Genomic DNA, 16,999 nt, shown 5'->3' on the forward strand with positions numbered 1-16,999 from the left:
AGAACAAAGTAAGAATAAATTTCTGTTCTTCTAAGCTACCAAGTTTGTGGCAATATGTTACAGCATCCCTAGGAAACTGAAACACCACCCAAAGAAATCAAGCAAGGTAACAATCTTCCCTCTTATTTCATAAACAAATATCCTTTTCAGGAGTAAAGTGTTACATTTAAATAAAACTTAGTGGGTGCTTTTGCCGTTTAAAATGATGCCCAACTGTAGTGCTAAATCACTGTCTAGGGTTCTGATACACAGGCAGACTGTGAGTGTCTTCCAGAGAAAATATGTTAGGTAAGTTTCATTCCTGCTGAAGTTACAGTGGCTGGCTAGGAATACAATGTTAGTTACAATGTGCTAAATCCAGATAAAAGAAGAGGAAATTTGTCAATTTGCAAATAAGGTTTGAAAAGTACGAAAGTAACATTTATAGTTTGTGATAAAGCTGTTGAAAAATGGCTAAATTTGTGGATTTGTAAGAAAGCAACTGATTTAAAAAGGTACAGGGAACAGAACTGTTTTGAAGCTGCAGACCTTATGTGAAAAGCCAAAGAAATTTACAGTCATGTAACCAGGGTCAGAAAAACATGAACTCCTCAGCCAGCATTTGCTGCACACACATCAATATTGTGTGGAAATGTTCAATATGCAAGTGAGGTGTGTTCTGCAAATCAGGAGGCTGTGAAACAACTTTAAAAATACTATTCTGGTATTTTAAAGAAAAGGGTCATGTGGAAAAGCTGATTTTCAATACTCATATTGTTATGGTATGCGTCTAAATGTCCCCCCAGAGCCTCATGCAGTCATGGAAGTAGGTTTCTAGAATCTGTGATTGATTCATGGTCCAATGCTGGGGTTATTGGTATGAGTACTACACCCACCTTAGGGCAGATGTGGCCTACATACAATATAAGGGACAGAAAGAGTATTTTCTCCATGCTCCTCATGTTTTTACTCTTGTTGCTTTTGCTACCATGAATTGTTGCCCTCTACCGTGTGCCCCTCTGTCATGGAGCCAGCCAGGTATGGACTGAAACCTCCACAAACTGTAAGCTAAATAAACTTCTCCTTCCTTAACTTTGGGTGTTGGGTATTTTGCCTCAGCAACAAGAGAAAAGTAACCAAAACAGACATGACCAGCTTTATAAAGACATTGGTAAACAAATGTATACAAAATAAAAATGAGTTTCTGATTCAAGAAAATTCAAGCAGAGATCACAGGAATCTTACCTTGTATTTTCTCCAGGAACAATACTTCAGTACTTGTTAATTCAGTGTTTGCAGCAAGTTTATAAAGCACAACTATCACAGACAATGGAATTAACTTTACCTTACCAAACTAAATCCATTAGAAGGGCACAGGGACTGAGAACACAGGGAAAGGGATTTATTTTGAGGCTAAGAAATAGGCAGTCTTCAGAATCTTTCTCATCTTCTGAATGTGCAGCCAAAGAAGCAAATGGTCAGAATAGATCTGGCTCTCTAACTCCCAAAAATGTTGGAAGCTTGGGCTAATATCAATGGAGGTGATGAAGAAGGGATCCTAGATATAAAGTAACAGCATGCTTTCCAGAGGAGGATACCACTATCACTTTTTTATGGTATTATAAATCATTTTAGTGTGATTGTGTGTGTGTGTGTGTGTGTGTGTGTGTGAAGAGCACAAAGACTGGAGAGAAGAAATGTGATACCATAGATTTGGAAATAGTATTTGAATTCTTTGTGAAAAAGGCTCATATCCAGAATATGTAAATAATTCCTACATCATGTGTGAGAACTGTTACCTCATCTTGCATAGTTACGAGCTGCATAAACAACACGAGCCTAGGAAAAGAGTGGCCCTGTCTTTGCAGTTATACTCAGAAAGACACGTAGGAATGCAAGAGGCTGCTGATGACTGACTCCAACAGTTACTGATTTACAGTGTAAAATGTATTCCTCACTGCATGGTGTTGAAAAACACTGGCATAAAGAACAGTACTGTGGTTTCCCACATGCTGTTCTGATGTACTTCTCCTCATTCTTTTTCATAGGGCTTAACACTTATCTCTGCACCCTCCTCCAACCTTTCATCCTCCTCTGAAACATTTACAACATTCTCATGAGTACTCATCACACCTTTTTCAGTGCAAAGCACTGTACAAATCAAGTGGCTTCATTATTATAATTATTGTTTTCTCTGTCCCCCAAAAGACTGGAAGTCCTTTAAGACTAGGTCGGTTTTCACTTATTTTTGAACCCAGTACCTGGTACAAGGCTTGACCAAAAACAAATAGTCATTAATACCTTAATTTGAGCACACAAGAAATAGCCACGCATATACTCTGAATGTCACACACTGAACTCTTCAGTAAAGGAAATTTCCCCATCAGAATACCTGCGCTTTCGACATCTTCACAATACTTACCACTTAGTGTTCACAGCGGTGCAAGTTTGTGGTGGGATGTGGCGTTACCTCAGTGCTGACCTCAGAAGGGTATTCTTCACCCAAACGAAACCCTATCCTGCGAAACTCGATCCTAGTAACAAACAGGAGGGGTCAGAAAGGTAAACACTGAACAGTACAGCAACGGAGCCTGGTGTAGTGATGTACAGCAATGCCGTGCAGGCGAAGCTGAAGTAGGAAGACTGCAAACTTGAGGCCAGCCTGGGATATATAGCGAGATACTATCTCAAAAATCCAGAGTACATCTGCGTGTGGTGGTGCATGCCTGTAGTCCCAGCACTCAGGTGGCCAAGGCAAAAGGATTGCAAGTTTTCAGGCCAGTCTGGGCTACACAGTGAGTTCAAGATCAGCCTTGACCATAATAATGAGACCCTGTCTTAAAAAAATCCAGAGTACAGAAATGGGGTGATGGCACATCAAGGAAAAACCACAGCCTCATCTGATTGCCAAATGCAGGATGCACAGAAAAGGAATTCACACTTTAAAAGGAGCACAGCAAGGAGAATCTCCTGGTGTTCTACTGAGACTCTTCACCTCTGCCTGTAAGTACAAGCTTAATTTTTTCTAACACACTTCATGTTCTGAAGAGGTTCTAGCTCTTTAAGATCTAACTGGGGGTGTAGCTCAGGGATGGCACTGGCTTTGATTTTGGCACTGAAAACAAAAATCCTGAGTTCCAGAACCACAGTGTTCTCCACCTTCAACCCCCACACTAAGGCCTACAATGACCATTCCAGCACTGAGACTTTCTAATGTGCTTTCTCACATGTCTGTAACCCGAGTGCTGGTGGTCATGAATGGTCCAGAGCTTCATAGAGGTCACTGCATCTTCCAGCTGACTTGCCTGAAGTGCTGACACAGTTCTACCATACCAGAGAGTGTTCCCCGCCACGTGTTCAGCACATGGACCAAAAGTCCCTACAATTTCTATTAATTGGTATTTAGCTAAGATCTCACCTGAGTTAAGTTTTAGGCATCAAAAGAATTTCAAGTTTTTTTTTTTTTTTGTCTTTTTCCTTTTTATCGGTACCAGGGATCAAACTCATGACTGCCTGCTTAGAAGGCAGGCGCTTATGCCGCTGAGCTAAATCCCCAGCCCCTCAAGTTTTTTTTTTTTTTTTAAATTAGGAGCGAGGAACAGTTAAAATACAAAACAAAACCAAGTAAGCTTTTTTTGTAGTTTTTTTTTCTTTCAGTAGCAGGGATCAAACCCACGACCTTGCACCTGCCAGGCAGGCACTTATGCCACTAAGCTAAATCCCTGGCCACAACCAAGTAGAAGTCTAGATTCCTCTCCTGAGTTTCACATTTCATAGACAGTTTGGGGATTATAGTTAGAAAGTCAGGCTACGGTCTAGAAGACAGCTCTTCTGGGAATCATACAGACAATAACAAAAATATGTTCCAAATTGAGCTCATTAACTTCTTACCATCTCTCAAATTTGAATTGTCTTGATCGCTATTAGGTGTGATGCTTCACACAGTCACTTAGGTAAATCCTTGAAAGTCATTGTAAAGCCAGTGGCGATCCCAATCAACAGCTGTATCCTCCTGCCTAATTGGTCTTCATACTAAGCTTTACATCTCTAACCCTTTGCATATGTCACACCACACTCAGAAATACAGTCAACAGAAAGGTCAGATGTCAGACGCACCAGATGCTCCTCGGGAGATTGTTTTGCTTTGGTTCAGGGATTTCAGGCAAGTTCAAGGGTCACTACTTTCAGAAACAAAAAGGTTAATCTCTTATTGAATATTACTTCTAATTTGAGAATTTAATGTTTTATCTGTAAGACTGCTAACAATAAAAGGCTTGCACATAAAACAAATAAACATACCGTTTGAATTACTAGCTCTTATTAAACCAACACAGCCTACATTCAGAAATGATTTTGAGCGGCTTTTCCTGCTTAGCTGTTAAACTGCATTCTCAGAAGTTATTTTAGACATTCTGCTGATGGAGTCACTTTCAGTGACTTCCCACTTCTTCAATATTCCAAGGAGTGTAGTGTCAACTAAAGCACTTATTTTTATTGTAGCTTTCTTTGGACTGTAACTTCTGATATAAGACAAGGCTTTCTCAGTATCTGCACCACTTACACCACGGCTGACAAATCTCACCTGGCATGTATTTTCTGGTCCTTAGTAAGATTACAGCTCCCACGGAAGGCTTTTCAACACTCATCACATTCATATGGTTTTACTCCAGTATGGATTCTCTGACGTAAGAGTTGAGATCTGACTGGATACTTTTCCACACTCTCCACACTTATAGGGTAATTTCCTGATGGTTAATGAGGGCTGAGTTCACACAGGTTTTTCACATGCCTTACATGTGTATGGTTTCTCTCATGTGTCAATTCTTTGATGTTTGACAAGGGCTGAGCTCACACTGAAAGCTTTCCCACAGTTGTCACACTCATGTGGTTTGTGAGCAGCATGGATTCTCTGATGCTTGTTAAGGTCTGAGCTCACACTAAATGCTTTGCCACATTGATTGCAGTCATAAACCTTCTCTCCATTGTGGACTCTGTTGTACAACCAGGTGTGTCCTTACACTGAAGGCTTTCTTACACTCATTGCAGATATAGGGCTTCTACCCAGTGTGCATTCTTTCATGTACAGTGAGGGTTGAGCCCACACGGAAGGCTTTTCCACAATGGTCACACTCATACAAGTTTCTCTCCTGTGGGGATCCTCCAATGTCAAATGAGGCCTGAGCTTTGGGCAAATTTCTTTCCATACTCATTGCATTTATACTGTCTTTCTTCTATAGGCTTGCCTTCAGGCTTCTTTAACTGGTCCCCAAACTGAAACCTTTTTATACTGAGGAATCTCCAGTATATTTGCTAGAGAACTTTGGTGTGGGTTTATTCTTACAAAAATCTTCCTTTTAAAGTTGAAATCTCATTTATAACTCTGGTCTTAATTGCTGAATAAACAGATATTTCAAATGTGTTACCTGCGACTAAATCAATGTAATACAACACAAACTTAACTAGGGACTCTTAGACATGTCCAGTAGTCCCAGGACATACCAGTCATCTAGGGACCAGATCCAATGTTTTATTCAGCTTGTATCAAGACACAGCTAACACTGCAAAATTCCTGCAATGAACAGCTAACTCAGATAGTTAAGCCTATCTTCTATAAAAGTATCTTTAAAAGACTATGGACTACAATTATTTTTTAAAATGAGGGCTAATATGTAGCTCAGTGGTAGAGCACTTGTCTAGCATACACAAGGCCCTAGGTTTGAACCCTAGCACCAGAAGAAAATAAAACATAATTTCTACTTTAGAAGACTTCTTTTTATCATATTTAGCTACGTTAAACTCATAGGTATTGAATAGATTTGCAGATATGTTTAGATGAAGCTGAGTGAGAATAGACAAAGTACAAGAACAGAAACTCAGTTCTGAAATTTCAGAAGATGACAGCAACATCATTGGCAGGTATATTTTACCACCGCCTGGTGTCTACACTACTTAAAATAGAAGAGATGCAAAGTTCTTTGGCCACTACTGCAGCAGCTACTGCTACTATAATAATCAGTATCTTAGCAACAGCAAAATCCTTCCTGCGTAGTTGTGACAGAGGAAAGCCTTCACTGGGTCCCACCAGTTCATTCCTCCGCAGTTCAGATCAAGGTGTGAACTAAGGGGACTGCTGCCATTCTCTTCCTCTGAGGACAAACTCAATTTTTGTTTCCAAACTTGGTAAATGTGCCCCAAAGTCAAATTGCTATCACTGGTTTCCTCTGACCTTTTCCACCTAACAAAGCTTCTCAACAGTGATCAGTTGTCAATGAAAAAAAAATCCTGTGGGAATGACACAGCTGAGTTGGATTCTGCCTGTTCCAGCCTAATTCTGATGCAGACTGCTATGTTTCCAGGACACCCTTATTCCACTAACTAGCAAACCTTTTTGAAAAAAAAAAGGTGTGGGTTAGGGATGTGGCTCAAACATACAGCACGGGCTAGCAGCTTAGTTCAAACTCTAGCAGTGAAGAAACTAGAGAAGGGGGTGCTCTTTAGGTCCTTGTTTTCAGAGAATCCCAGAACACCAAAGCTTAATACATGTAACTGTAAGTAGTAGGAAAAATTTCCTTTAACTGACATTTCAGCGGTGTATTTTTGGATGGCACCAAACACATGATAATTTTCCTGCTGGTCCCTGAGCTGGCATTTCTTAGCAGGCTACTTTCTAAGGGTAAGAGCTGGGACTCAGAAAAATATTAAACACATGAATTCTTGAAGGAATCATTACAGAAATGAATAAATCAACAAGCAGAACAGGCCATCTCAAGGAAACAAGGAGGGGAACAAATAATTACGGTGAATATAACGGATAGTGCTTTCGTGTATTAGATACGTTTATGTAATACTCTTACCAGCTCTGGGCAGGTGGTTTTATCATCCTCATTCACACGAGGAAACAAAGGAACTGAGAGACTGAGTTGGCTAAAATCATATGTCGTCTGCTTTCAGACTAGAGTAGAGAGAGGAACCTTTAAAACACTACAAATTTCAAGCTGACTTTATAAATACCTCTCGTTCCCATCTGCTACCTGGGTTCATCCACCAGATTAACTACTTCTCCAAAGACAACCTGGCAGTCCCTGGCACTGTACTAGTGCTGCTCCCACTCCCGGAAATGCAGCTCCTCAGACAGGATGGTCAGGAGCTGGCCTTGGCCAACGTCATCAGAGTCACTGGGGCCACCTCTGCAGGTGCTGGCCTGGAGAATCTTGTCAACAGAACCGCTGGGACCAGCAACACCCACTTCTCTAAAGTTGCTGCTATGTACCTTTCCTGTAATTGGTGAGTCTGCAGTTCAGTAAGATACACCTTTCTGAGGGGTACACTTCTGTAAAAGAAGCAGTATTTTACTCAAAGCAAAGATAAGGATGACTGTTAAGGAAGGGAAAAAAAAGGCGCAAAAGCAAGTAAGCAACTGATAGAACTGTGGGGACCAGCGGTGCCTGAAAAGATAAGAAGTATGAAATATAAATGACCTTTATTTTGAGAATGTGGGGAGAGACACCCCTGATCCCCTGGGGTGCAGCATCTCCACCCCAGGGCTGGCGATCTCTCCATGGAACACGTGGAGTGAGGCACATAAGTAGCCTCGGTTTGGGGTGGAACCTAAGGGGGCATTAGGGATGCACAGGTAGCCCCTTGATCTTTGTTTGGTGCCATAGCTAAATCTCTAAGAGTGGGGGAGATGGAGCTCCTTGGCTTTACCGGCTACAGTGTCCTGTCTGGGCCAAAACCCTTTCATATCCCGTCTTATGATTATTATTATGAAAGGGGCAAAGATTTCTCTCTTTAACTGCTTTAACTGCTGGCAAAGGGCGCTGTACTGGAGTATAGGGGAGTCGACGGGATGATGGTTGATGCCCAGGTAGAAGCTGGTGCCAGGTGCTTTAGCCAGGACAACTTCACTGGTGAATGCACATATGTTAGACTGGAAAAACAAAGAGACAAGATGTTATGAGGAGGCATGGCACTGTCATATTTAAGGACCCAGGTGAGGTAGAAGGAAAGGTGCTTTTGATTTAGACATGTCATTATATCAGGACCATGTTGAGGTAGAAACATTTGCATGGTAAGGCAGAATTCTGAAAAATAAATGTGGGGTTATGAGGAATGAAATTATGAGAGGTGATTACTCCCCCATCTGAAAGGGTAAAAGTTAAAAGGGAGGTCAGTAAGGCTTGTCTCTGGTATGCATGACGTTGGAGTCTGTAGGAAATACTGTTAAGAGTCCTGCTGTAAAAGAATAAGAAATTAGAAACCAAATTGGATAACAAAACATGACGTAGCCTGTGAGTCGTGGCTGTGAGGCCTTGGTAAGGCAGAGATGAGTAGGCAACAGGATGGTCAGATCTAGGGCCTGAGTGATGTAAAACCAGAATTACAGTCTAGCAACTTTGATTATTGATGAGGTTGCCAAGAATATCAGGTATGGATTGCTGTAACCTGGTTGTAGTCCTTGGAATGATTTGCTGTAACAGAACTTTAGCAAGTATATCAGCAGTTTCCCTGGTTGTGGGACAGGCTTTTATGTATTCTGAAAAGTATAAATAAAGTGAGAAGACAAAATGTATCTGTCAGCCTTGACCAGGGTTGCCTGAGAAATTGGTGAATAAGAAAGGAAGGAGGTGCTCTAAGATAAATGAGGAGAGGTTTACTAGCGATAACAGGTGGAAGCTGTTGAGGCCTCAGTGTGTCTAAGTCAGCCTGAATAAACACAAGGGAATGAAAGCATTTTAAGATTTAGGACTGGGACCTGCATGAAGTAGGCCCTGTTTATAAACGGCATAGCTTGACCATCAATACCCCGTCATAGAGATTGAGGACTTACTATAGCAGCCTGAAAACTCAGGAAGAACTCTGCATATATGGCCTCTATGTCCACAAATATAGAGAATGTCTTACCTGAGAGTTTTAGTGTGACTTGGACATCCATAAAGGGGGCTGTTGGCCCTGAACCCCGTTAGTCTTCGGCAGCAATTTTATCTGTCAGTGACAAATCTGGCCGTGCTGGCATTTTCTGTGAGGGATAGAAGTTAGGATGGCTTACCCACTCTCTTTACCTACCTACCCTGGCTAGGACAGTCTAGCAGCCCTGGAGTAAGGTCTCAAAGAACGTCAGGATGGGGCACTCTCTTGCTCAATGTCTCCTGCTGCATTTGAGGCATGGTCCATGGGGTGGGGGCCAGGGCAGGCAGCTCCACCTTGTGTAGGTTTACTTGTCTCAGAACTCCAAGTGTCACAAGTGTTATTTCTGTTGTTCAAAATATGAAAAGCCATATTAAGATCTCTAAAAGGTTTGAAGGTCAAGTTTTGCCTTTTTGTTTGGGATTTGGACTACAGTAGAAGGTATCTATAGAATTAAGTAAGTATGCACGAGTCAACAGAGTATTTATAACTTTAGTAATGACTTCCCAGAAGGAGGACAAGGTCCAGAGAACTTTAAGAACTGACATGTTATTTATGTCATATATATAAGGTTTTCTTTATGGTAATAAAATGTCTAATGCCATCTGATTTTTAGAGAATGGCCTGTTTATTAATTTTTACTCTTTTATTCAGGAGAGAGATCAACTACGGTGTTATTTAAATATGGTTTTTGTGTTCCAGATCAGAGAGCAGGCTTTATCTGGATGGCACACCGCTTTTTTTCCAGGGTGCCACATGGCAGGCCATCATTTTACTGAAATTACACACTTGACAAAAAAGCTTTAGTTTGCCCTCTCCCTTTTGGAATATAATCTCATTTTAATGGAAACATTTTGCAGCAAAGGTTTACCAATCTTATGAATAAATCTACCAAAACTGATCTAATACTGTCAAATTCTGAACACATTTACTTCTTTTCAAACTTGTTATTTGTAGTACTATGAACCAAGACAAATAAAATTTACATCCTCTCGAGGTTTTTACAACTTTCTCTCGAGCTTTTTATACCCTACTATATACCCTCAAGTTACCAGTCAATTAACTTTTTTTTCACTTTTCAGACAACATTAAAATTTTCAACAAAACCCTTGTCTTGAAACAGAGCCAGTGGTTCCCAGCATAAGGAATTTATAATTATCTGGATCTAAAAGAAAATATTTGTCATGGCTGGAACACACACACAAAAAAGGCAGCAGAAACAATCTGAACTTTGTATCTGAAAATGCAAACAGCATCAGGTCAGTGATATAATGAGTTGTCTGCTTTGCCTGCCTGCACAGGCAGACAGAGCCGAGCTTGAGCTTGGGGGTGGGGACTGGTCTGGCGCACGAGTGTAGGTGGAACACGCAGAGTGGGATGAGTGTCAGGACGGGGTGTGTGTTAGGACGCAGTGTGCAGGGGCAGGGCTGGGACTGCTCCCAGAAACGCGCAAGGCAGAGGTGACGATGGCGCACAGGGGCAGTGCTCGCCATAGCAGTGGGCTCATGGCGGCAGTGATGGCAACAGGCTCGTGGCGCATGGGCGTGTGGCGCACAGGGGGTGGGGCGGAGCTGGGAGATGGCCTGACGCAGCGCGAAGCCGGGCAGCTCCGGGAGGCACGCGGCCAGTAGCCAGTGGACTTGGAGCCCAACCACCACATGAACTAGCCGCTCGCAGGATTAGGGTGCAGCGTTAAAGCTGAACCACGAAGACCTAGCTGCATGAGAGCCGAGACATCCTGTGGAGCCGGGAGGCAGCACAAGAGCCCAAAACTGCCCAAAGCAGTCCCACATGTATCTCTCAACACTATTTGGGCTCATTTCCCATCTTGGTGGGGAATGGGCTGGTGCACATGGCAGGGGGGAGGGGGAGGAGCCGGCGAGGAAACAAAAGTGATGGGGATGCTGGCAGGAAAGGACACATTCTCAAAACAAAGGCTTGAAAATAGAGTTTGTAAACTTGTCAGCAGTGTGATAAGCCATAGATAGGTATGGTTTTGGGGGGGACAGGAAGTGGTCCCTGAGATAAAATCTGGTGTGGAGTCTAGCCCACGGGGTTACAGCCAGATGAGGCAACCGACCGTGGTCTGCCAAGTTCAAAGTCGTCACTTTTTTACTGCAGACCGATCGGTTATTATATGGCTCCAAAACTCTTAACAGTTGGCCGTCATCAATATTATGAGTGGACTTCCATGTGGGTCTAGTAACAGCTCTACCCATGAGAACTTAAAAAGCTCTGAAGGACGGGAGGGTCTCTCAGTGTGGGTGGTCCAGAAAACTCTGCCTTGGGCTATCCGAACCCAAAGGACGTGAGGGTTTTCGAGTGTGGACACAGGTTGCCCACAAGGACCCTGCCTTGAGGTGAGGACGTGAGAGCTTTATGTGAACCCATGGAAAGGGGGAGAAAACCCGCCTGGGGCCTGGCCCAGTGGCAATCTCCGGGAGTTGCTCACCTGTGGTAAATTGGGTCGGTGTTGTTTGCGAACCAAGGAGCGACAAACTTACAGCTCCTGAGTGTAGAAGTGAGGAATTAATGCAGGATGCAGTGCGGTCCTGGTCCTGAATGGCATGGCACTCAAACTGGGAACCAGCCCCAGGAGTCTCTCATCTGCCATTCCTGGTCAGGGAATCATATGATAGAATGGTGGGGACTGGCAGCGACTGAAAAGATAAGAAGTATGAACTATAAATGACCTTTATTTTGAGATGCAGGGAGAGACCCTGATCCCCTGGGGTGTGGCATCTCCACCCCGGGGTCGGTGATCTCTCCATGGAACACGTGGAGTGAAGCACATAAGTAGCCTCGGTTTGGGGTGGAACTTAAGGGGGCATTAGGGATGCACAGGTAGCCCATTGGTCTTTGGTGCCAGAGCTAGATTCCTAAGGGTGGAGGAGATAGGAGCTCCTTGACTTTACCCGCTACAGTGTCCTGTCTGGGCCAAAATCCTTTCAGCAACTAATCTACAAAGCTTGTGAGGGCAGGTGGTGGGGAGGCCGTGGGCCCTCGTGAATCCTGCTTCAAGAAGACAGCCTTGGCCTGGTGAGATACTGGACTGGATGGAGGTGACTGCTGAAGAGAAGAGCAACCATTTGTTGACAAGCTGAAATAAGTACCTATTCTGTTTTCAAAAGGAAATGTCATGAGCCCAAGAGGTGGAAGTGGAAGCCTCTTCTTAATTTAGAGTACTTAATGTTTACTTCCAATTACTTGCAATTTTGTCTTTTGTTGGAAAAGCAAGCTGCGGACTGGTACACCGTGGTAGCAGCGTGGTACCAGGAACGCAGCTGAAGTTAGTACCCTATAGACCACAGGCACGGTCCCGTGGGGAAGCACAACTGCCAGCCGCACACCACACCAGGCGCTTCTGTGAAGAGGTCTAAGGAGCTCAGCCTGCACTCTCCTACAGTGCGGGGAGGGCAACTCCCAGAACGCCCCACCCCGCGGAGTCTCTGGAGCACTTACGAGGCGGCTGGGAAACCGGAAGTGGGCGGGGCCTCGCGCTGCTTCCTTCTTCCAGGGCCTCTGGGCAGGTGTTCCCAGCCACGCTTTCCTGCTTTCTCAACAAAGCGGTTTTGCTTCCTGAGTTTCAGCCAAGGTATGGGCCCCCTTAAATATTAGAATTTAAAGACACAGCTAGAAAGTGTGGGCCCTTGCAGGATCCCAGACCAAAACGGGGCTGCAGGAGCTCTGGTTTTCATGCGGAGTGACCCGAAACTCAATGCTATATATTGTGTGTGTGCTTTTGAAGATTAGGTTCCAGACACAAGTACAAGGCTTTCAAAACGTGATGGTGTTAGTGCACAATTTCTCAGGCTGTTCATGAAAGAATTTTAAATCGATACCACAGCATGCTGATTTGCACAGACAAACCTGATAAAACCAGTAATTTTTAAAATGAAATACTCAGGTGAAGTTACCAAGTATAAACTCAACCATGGCAAAGCATGTATTAAAAACATAATGGGTCAGATGTGGGCCTAACTATTCAAAAATGAAATACGAAAGGCCTCAGGAAACCTGGATTCTACTTCTACTTGTAGCACTACAAGGGTGATATCGCGCAAGTGGCATCTCAGACTTAGAATGGGTTGCAGCACAACATGATAGCCAAAACTAGCACTTTATAGGCTGACTATTTAAATGCAATGATGTCTTTGGTGGGCCACACATTTAAACTCAATTTCTCTGGCTTGAGAGTGTTGGAAATGGCTGATCATTCACCCAGCAGAGCTGAGAGCACCAAGGGCCCGTGCAAACACCCTGAGGGCAAGGTGTGCCCCAGCCCAAGAACCTTGAGCTTGAGGGGCCAGCTAGTTGAGCACAAGGGTGCCACATGACAAATGTATAAATAGACACATTGTGGTTATTGTAAACCCAAATACCGAGTTCAGTCATCTAAGTATTGTAATCCTCTTTCTAGTTTTCCTCTCAATGCAAAAAGTTATATTTGTAATCCCATTGAGACGTTATTGGAATCCCAGCCGATCAATTCCAATCTACCACCACCAATGCAACCCACAGCGAGAGTAAAGACACCAAGACATATCCCAAGTTAAGGGCAGCCAAGGGGTCCTAAATCCATTTCTAGTGAGGACATGTGGACAAAGTTCTCGGTCCGAGGCCTCTCCCAGCATTTATTATCTTGTGAAGAAAGAGGGGGGGGGGTTGCTCAGGGGTGAGACATAGTGAGAATGTCCAGGATTATTGAATAACTTGAGCTGGCTGGCCAGGTGCAAGGATGGCATCTCTGTAATTTGTAAGATAAAGATATGCAGAAAGATCAATTTATATAACCCAATTAAGGTAACAGTGGTATTGTTTTGGGGGGCTATCACTTCTGTTTGTGATATGCAAACTCTTCTGCCCTGGGGAGTCATAGCCTCTTATCTTGAGGCTCATACCCAGTTGACATTCCTGGAGCTGTTTGCTGTTAACATCTCACCAGCTCAATCCTGTGGAGAGAACCATGCGAGGAAACAGGACTGATGGCTATAGATTTTGCACATTAGCACCTCAGCTAGCCTTATTTGCAATGCTTAGAGCCAATTGAAGAGAGAAGGAAATACCCTAGCCAGCCTCTCACATATCATTGTAAGGAAATGAGTCCCCAAGTAATCAAAGTCACAGTAATTGTTTTGGATCCAAAGGGAGTCACTGGGGTTGTCTCTCACGTCTGTGATGGCTGCACATTAGCACCTGGGCTAGCCTTGTTTGCCATGCTCAGTTAATTGAAGAGAAGGAGATACCCTAGCCACCTTTTTACATATTGTTGTACTCTAAGAAAATGTTGCACTCCCTTCATTATTTTGTGTATTATAGCAAACCTGCAACGTGGCTTACTAAATGTGTTTGTTTTATCCTTTTCCCCTAACTAATATGTTAAGTGACCTAACTGATATGTTGAGCAATACTCCCCTCTGTAAAGAATTACAAGAATCTCACCTAATTGATATGTTAACCATTGTTGCCCTCTACAAACTACAGAAGTTGTGCTAAAACAAGCTAACAAGGGTTGTTAATCACTGTTAGGCGCCTCTATTCTCTGCTAAAGAGCTAAAGAAAACTAGGATGGCCCACTAATTTACACTTGTTTGAAATAACTTGCTTGTGTGCAGAGAGATTTGTGTATGAGTTTAACCCTTTACCTGACTTTGACACATAACTGCAGTTTTCTGTTCTGTATGGGGCCTTATTGCCTCCCTCTCCCCTCACCTATCTATCTAGGCCATAAAGAATTTGGGTTTCTGGTGACCTCTTCCTGACCCGGTGATGATCTGTCATAAAATGAGCCTGCCCCAATTTTAAGAACTGTTTAGCTTCAAAGAAATTACCGGGAAATACTATGGCCCAAACCCCAATCGGTGCTTTCCTTTTGTTGTGTATGCATCAAATGAGTTAGATATCAGATCTTTGTAAAACTTAAGTTTCAGCTTCTTGTAACTCTTGACCCCTTCACACCCACTAGCAAAAACGAGCTGTCCTGGGATAATTAACTGTCCACTTTCTTCTCCAAATATTGCTGCAGATGTGCCACTCCAAGATAATGTCAGTCTGTAAGATGGGAGTAATTTGAGAAACACCAGGAACTCCCGAGATTGTCAGAGCTAAGTGGACAGCAATACAGTTTCCAGACTCGGGTCAACAAGTTTGATGGCTCTGCAGGTTTCTTTGTTTCTCCCCCCACCCTTTTCCTCCAGCCTCTTTTTAAAGTCCTCCCTTCAGTCTCTGGGACACAGTCTCCAAATTGGCTCCCGGAGACTGGTCGCCAGGCCTGGAAATAAAGCCTTTGCCACCTAAATTTTTGGTCTCTTGCTTCCTTGGATTTTATACCAGGGCCTGAGTTATAACAATATCAGTATAAGGAAATGAGTCTCCAAATATTCAAAGTCACAGTAATTGTTTTGGATTCAAAGGGAGACACTGGAGTTGTCTCCCACAGTGATCAACGGTTCCTTTCCTCCCTCAGGAGAGAGGGCTTCGTCTGACCTCAGCTTTCTGTATATTGTCTTTCTCAATTGTCTTGCTGACCTTTCTCCTGGAACTTTGAGAGCAGCGCAGGAAGTGACACAGGAATCCAGTCTTTCTAAAGCTGTTGAAGTGCCACAGATCCTCAGGTGGAGAATAGCATATTTACTACTCTTGTATTAGCCTGGTTTTTAATTTAGGGAATCACACTTCCTCTAATTCATGTCCTCACTGGGTTAAACCACAGGGTGTTAAACTTAATGGGCAAACATTTTGATTTGTGGTTTTCTTGGAGTTACTATTACTGCTGTCTGGTAGCTACCCAAGGGGACCATTCAGGGTCTCTACTGATAAGCTGAGCTCCCACTGCTGAAGAGAGAATACCACTCCACCCGGCCACATCATGTTTTGAGGCTGTGGTCATGAGCCAAGATGTAGAAGGCAACAACTAGATTTGTACTGCAACAAATGCCACTGGGACTGTGACAAAGCTGACATTAGGAAAGCACTAAGAAAATCATCAAATGGGCACAGGAGTGTGCCTGGCTAGGAGGAATAACTTTCTTTTCTTCTTGTGCTGGGGTTGAACCTGGAGCTTTATGCATGCTAGACAAATACTCTCTCACTGGGCTACAACTCTAGCCCTGGGATGACTTATGTTATAAAGCACAGTAGGATAACTACACCAATTCAAAAGAGCTAGTAGAGAAGTTTGAATGTCCCAATACAAAAAGTAATGTCTGAGGGGATAGCTTTGTCAGTTATTCTTACCTGATCATTACACATAGTTTACATGTAAGGAAATGTAACAATGTATCCCATATTAAGTTACTAAGTCAACTTTAAAATAGCATCATAATCCAAAAAATGGGCATCTGAGATGAACACACACTTCTCAGATGAAGAAGTACAAACAGCAAATAAATTTGAGAAAAAATGTTCAACAGCATTGGTCATTGGAGAGATGCAAATTAAAACAACATTGAGATTTCACCTCACCCCAGAAAGAATGGCTACTATTAAATCAGTAACAAATGCTGGAGGGGCTGTGGGAAAAGGAACACTTCTCCATTGTTGGTAGCAGTGCTGACTGGTGCAACCACTGTGGAAACCAGTGTGGAGATTTCTCAAAACACTAAGATTGGAGGTCTCATTCAACCCAGCTATTCCCCTTCTGGGTATCTTCTTACAAGAATTAAAAATATCATACCACAGGTATACATGTGCACTCATGTTTATAGCAGCACAGTTTATAATAGCCCGGTCTTAGAAATAACCTAAATGCCCATCAACTGCAGAATAGATAAAAAAGATGTGGTACTTCTATATGATGGAATACTACTCACCCACAAAGAATGACAAACTGGACATTTTTATAGATAAATGGATGTACCTTGAGAACATATTAGTAAAGTAAGTGTCATGCATGTATAAATATCATAGTTTCATTAGTGACCAGCTGAAAGAAAAAAAACATGTATTTTGTCCCAGAGAGAATGACTTCAGCCAAAGCAGTGACTCAGGCAACACCTGCCTTTACTTTAAACCACTGTGAGCCATTCTGAGTTGACTTTTGGATGTCTTAGGAATTTTTGTGCTATAAAGTTTGGGTTTTTTACATAGGGATATCCAGTTGTTCCAGTATATT

The sequence above is a fragment of the Cavia porcellus genome, unplaced genomic scaffold (assembly GCF_034190915.1).
Source record: "Cavia porcellus strain 051 isolate PalLab524CR breed Dunkin Hartley unplaced genomic scaffold, mCavPor4.1 scaffold_13, whole genome shotgun sequence".
NCBI lineage: Eukaryota > Metazoa > Chordata > Mammalia > Rodentia > Caviidae > Cavia > Cavia porcellus.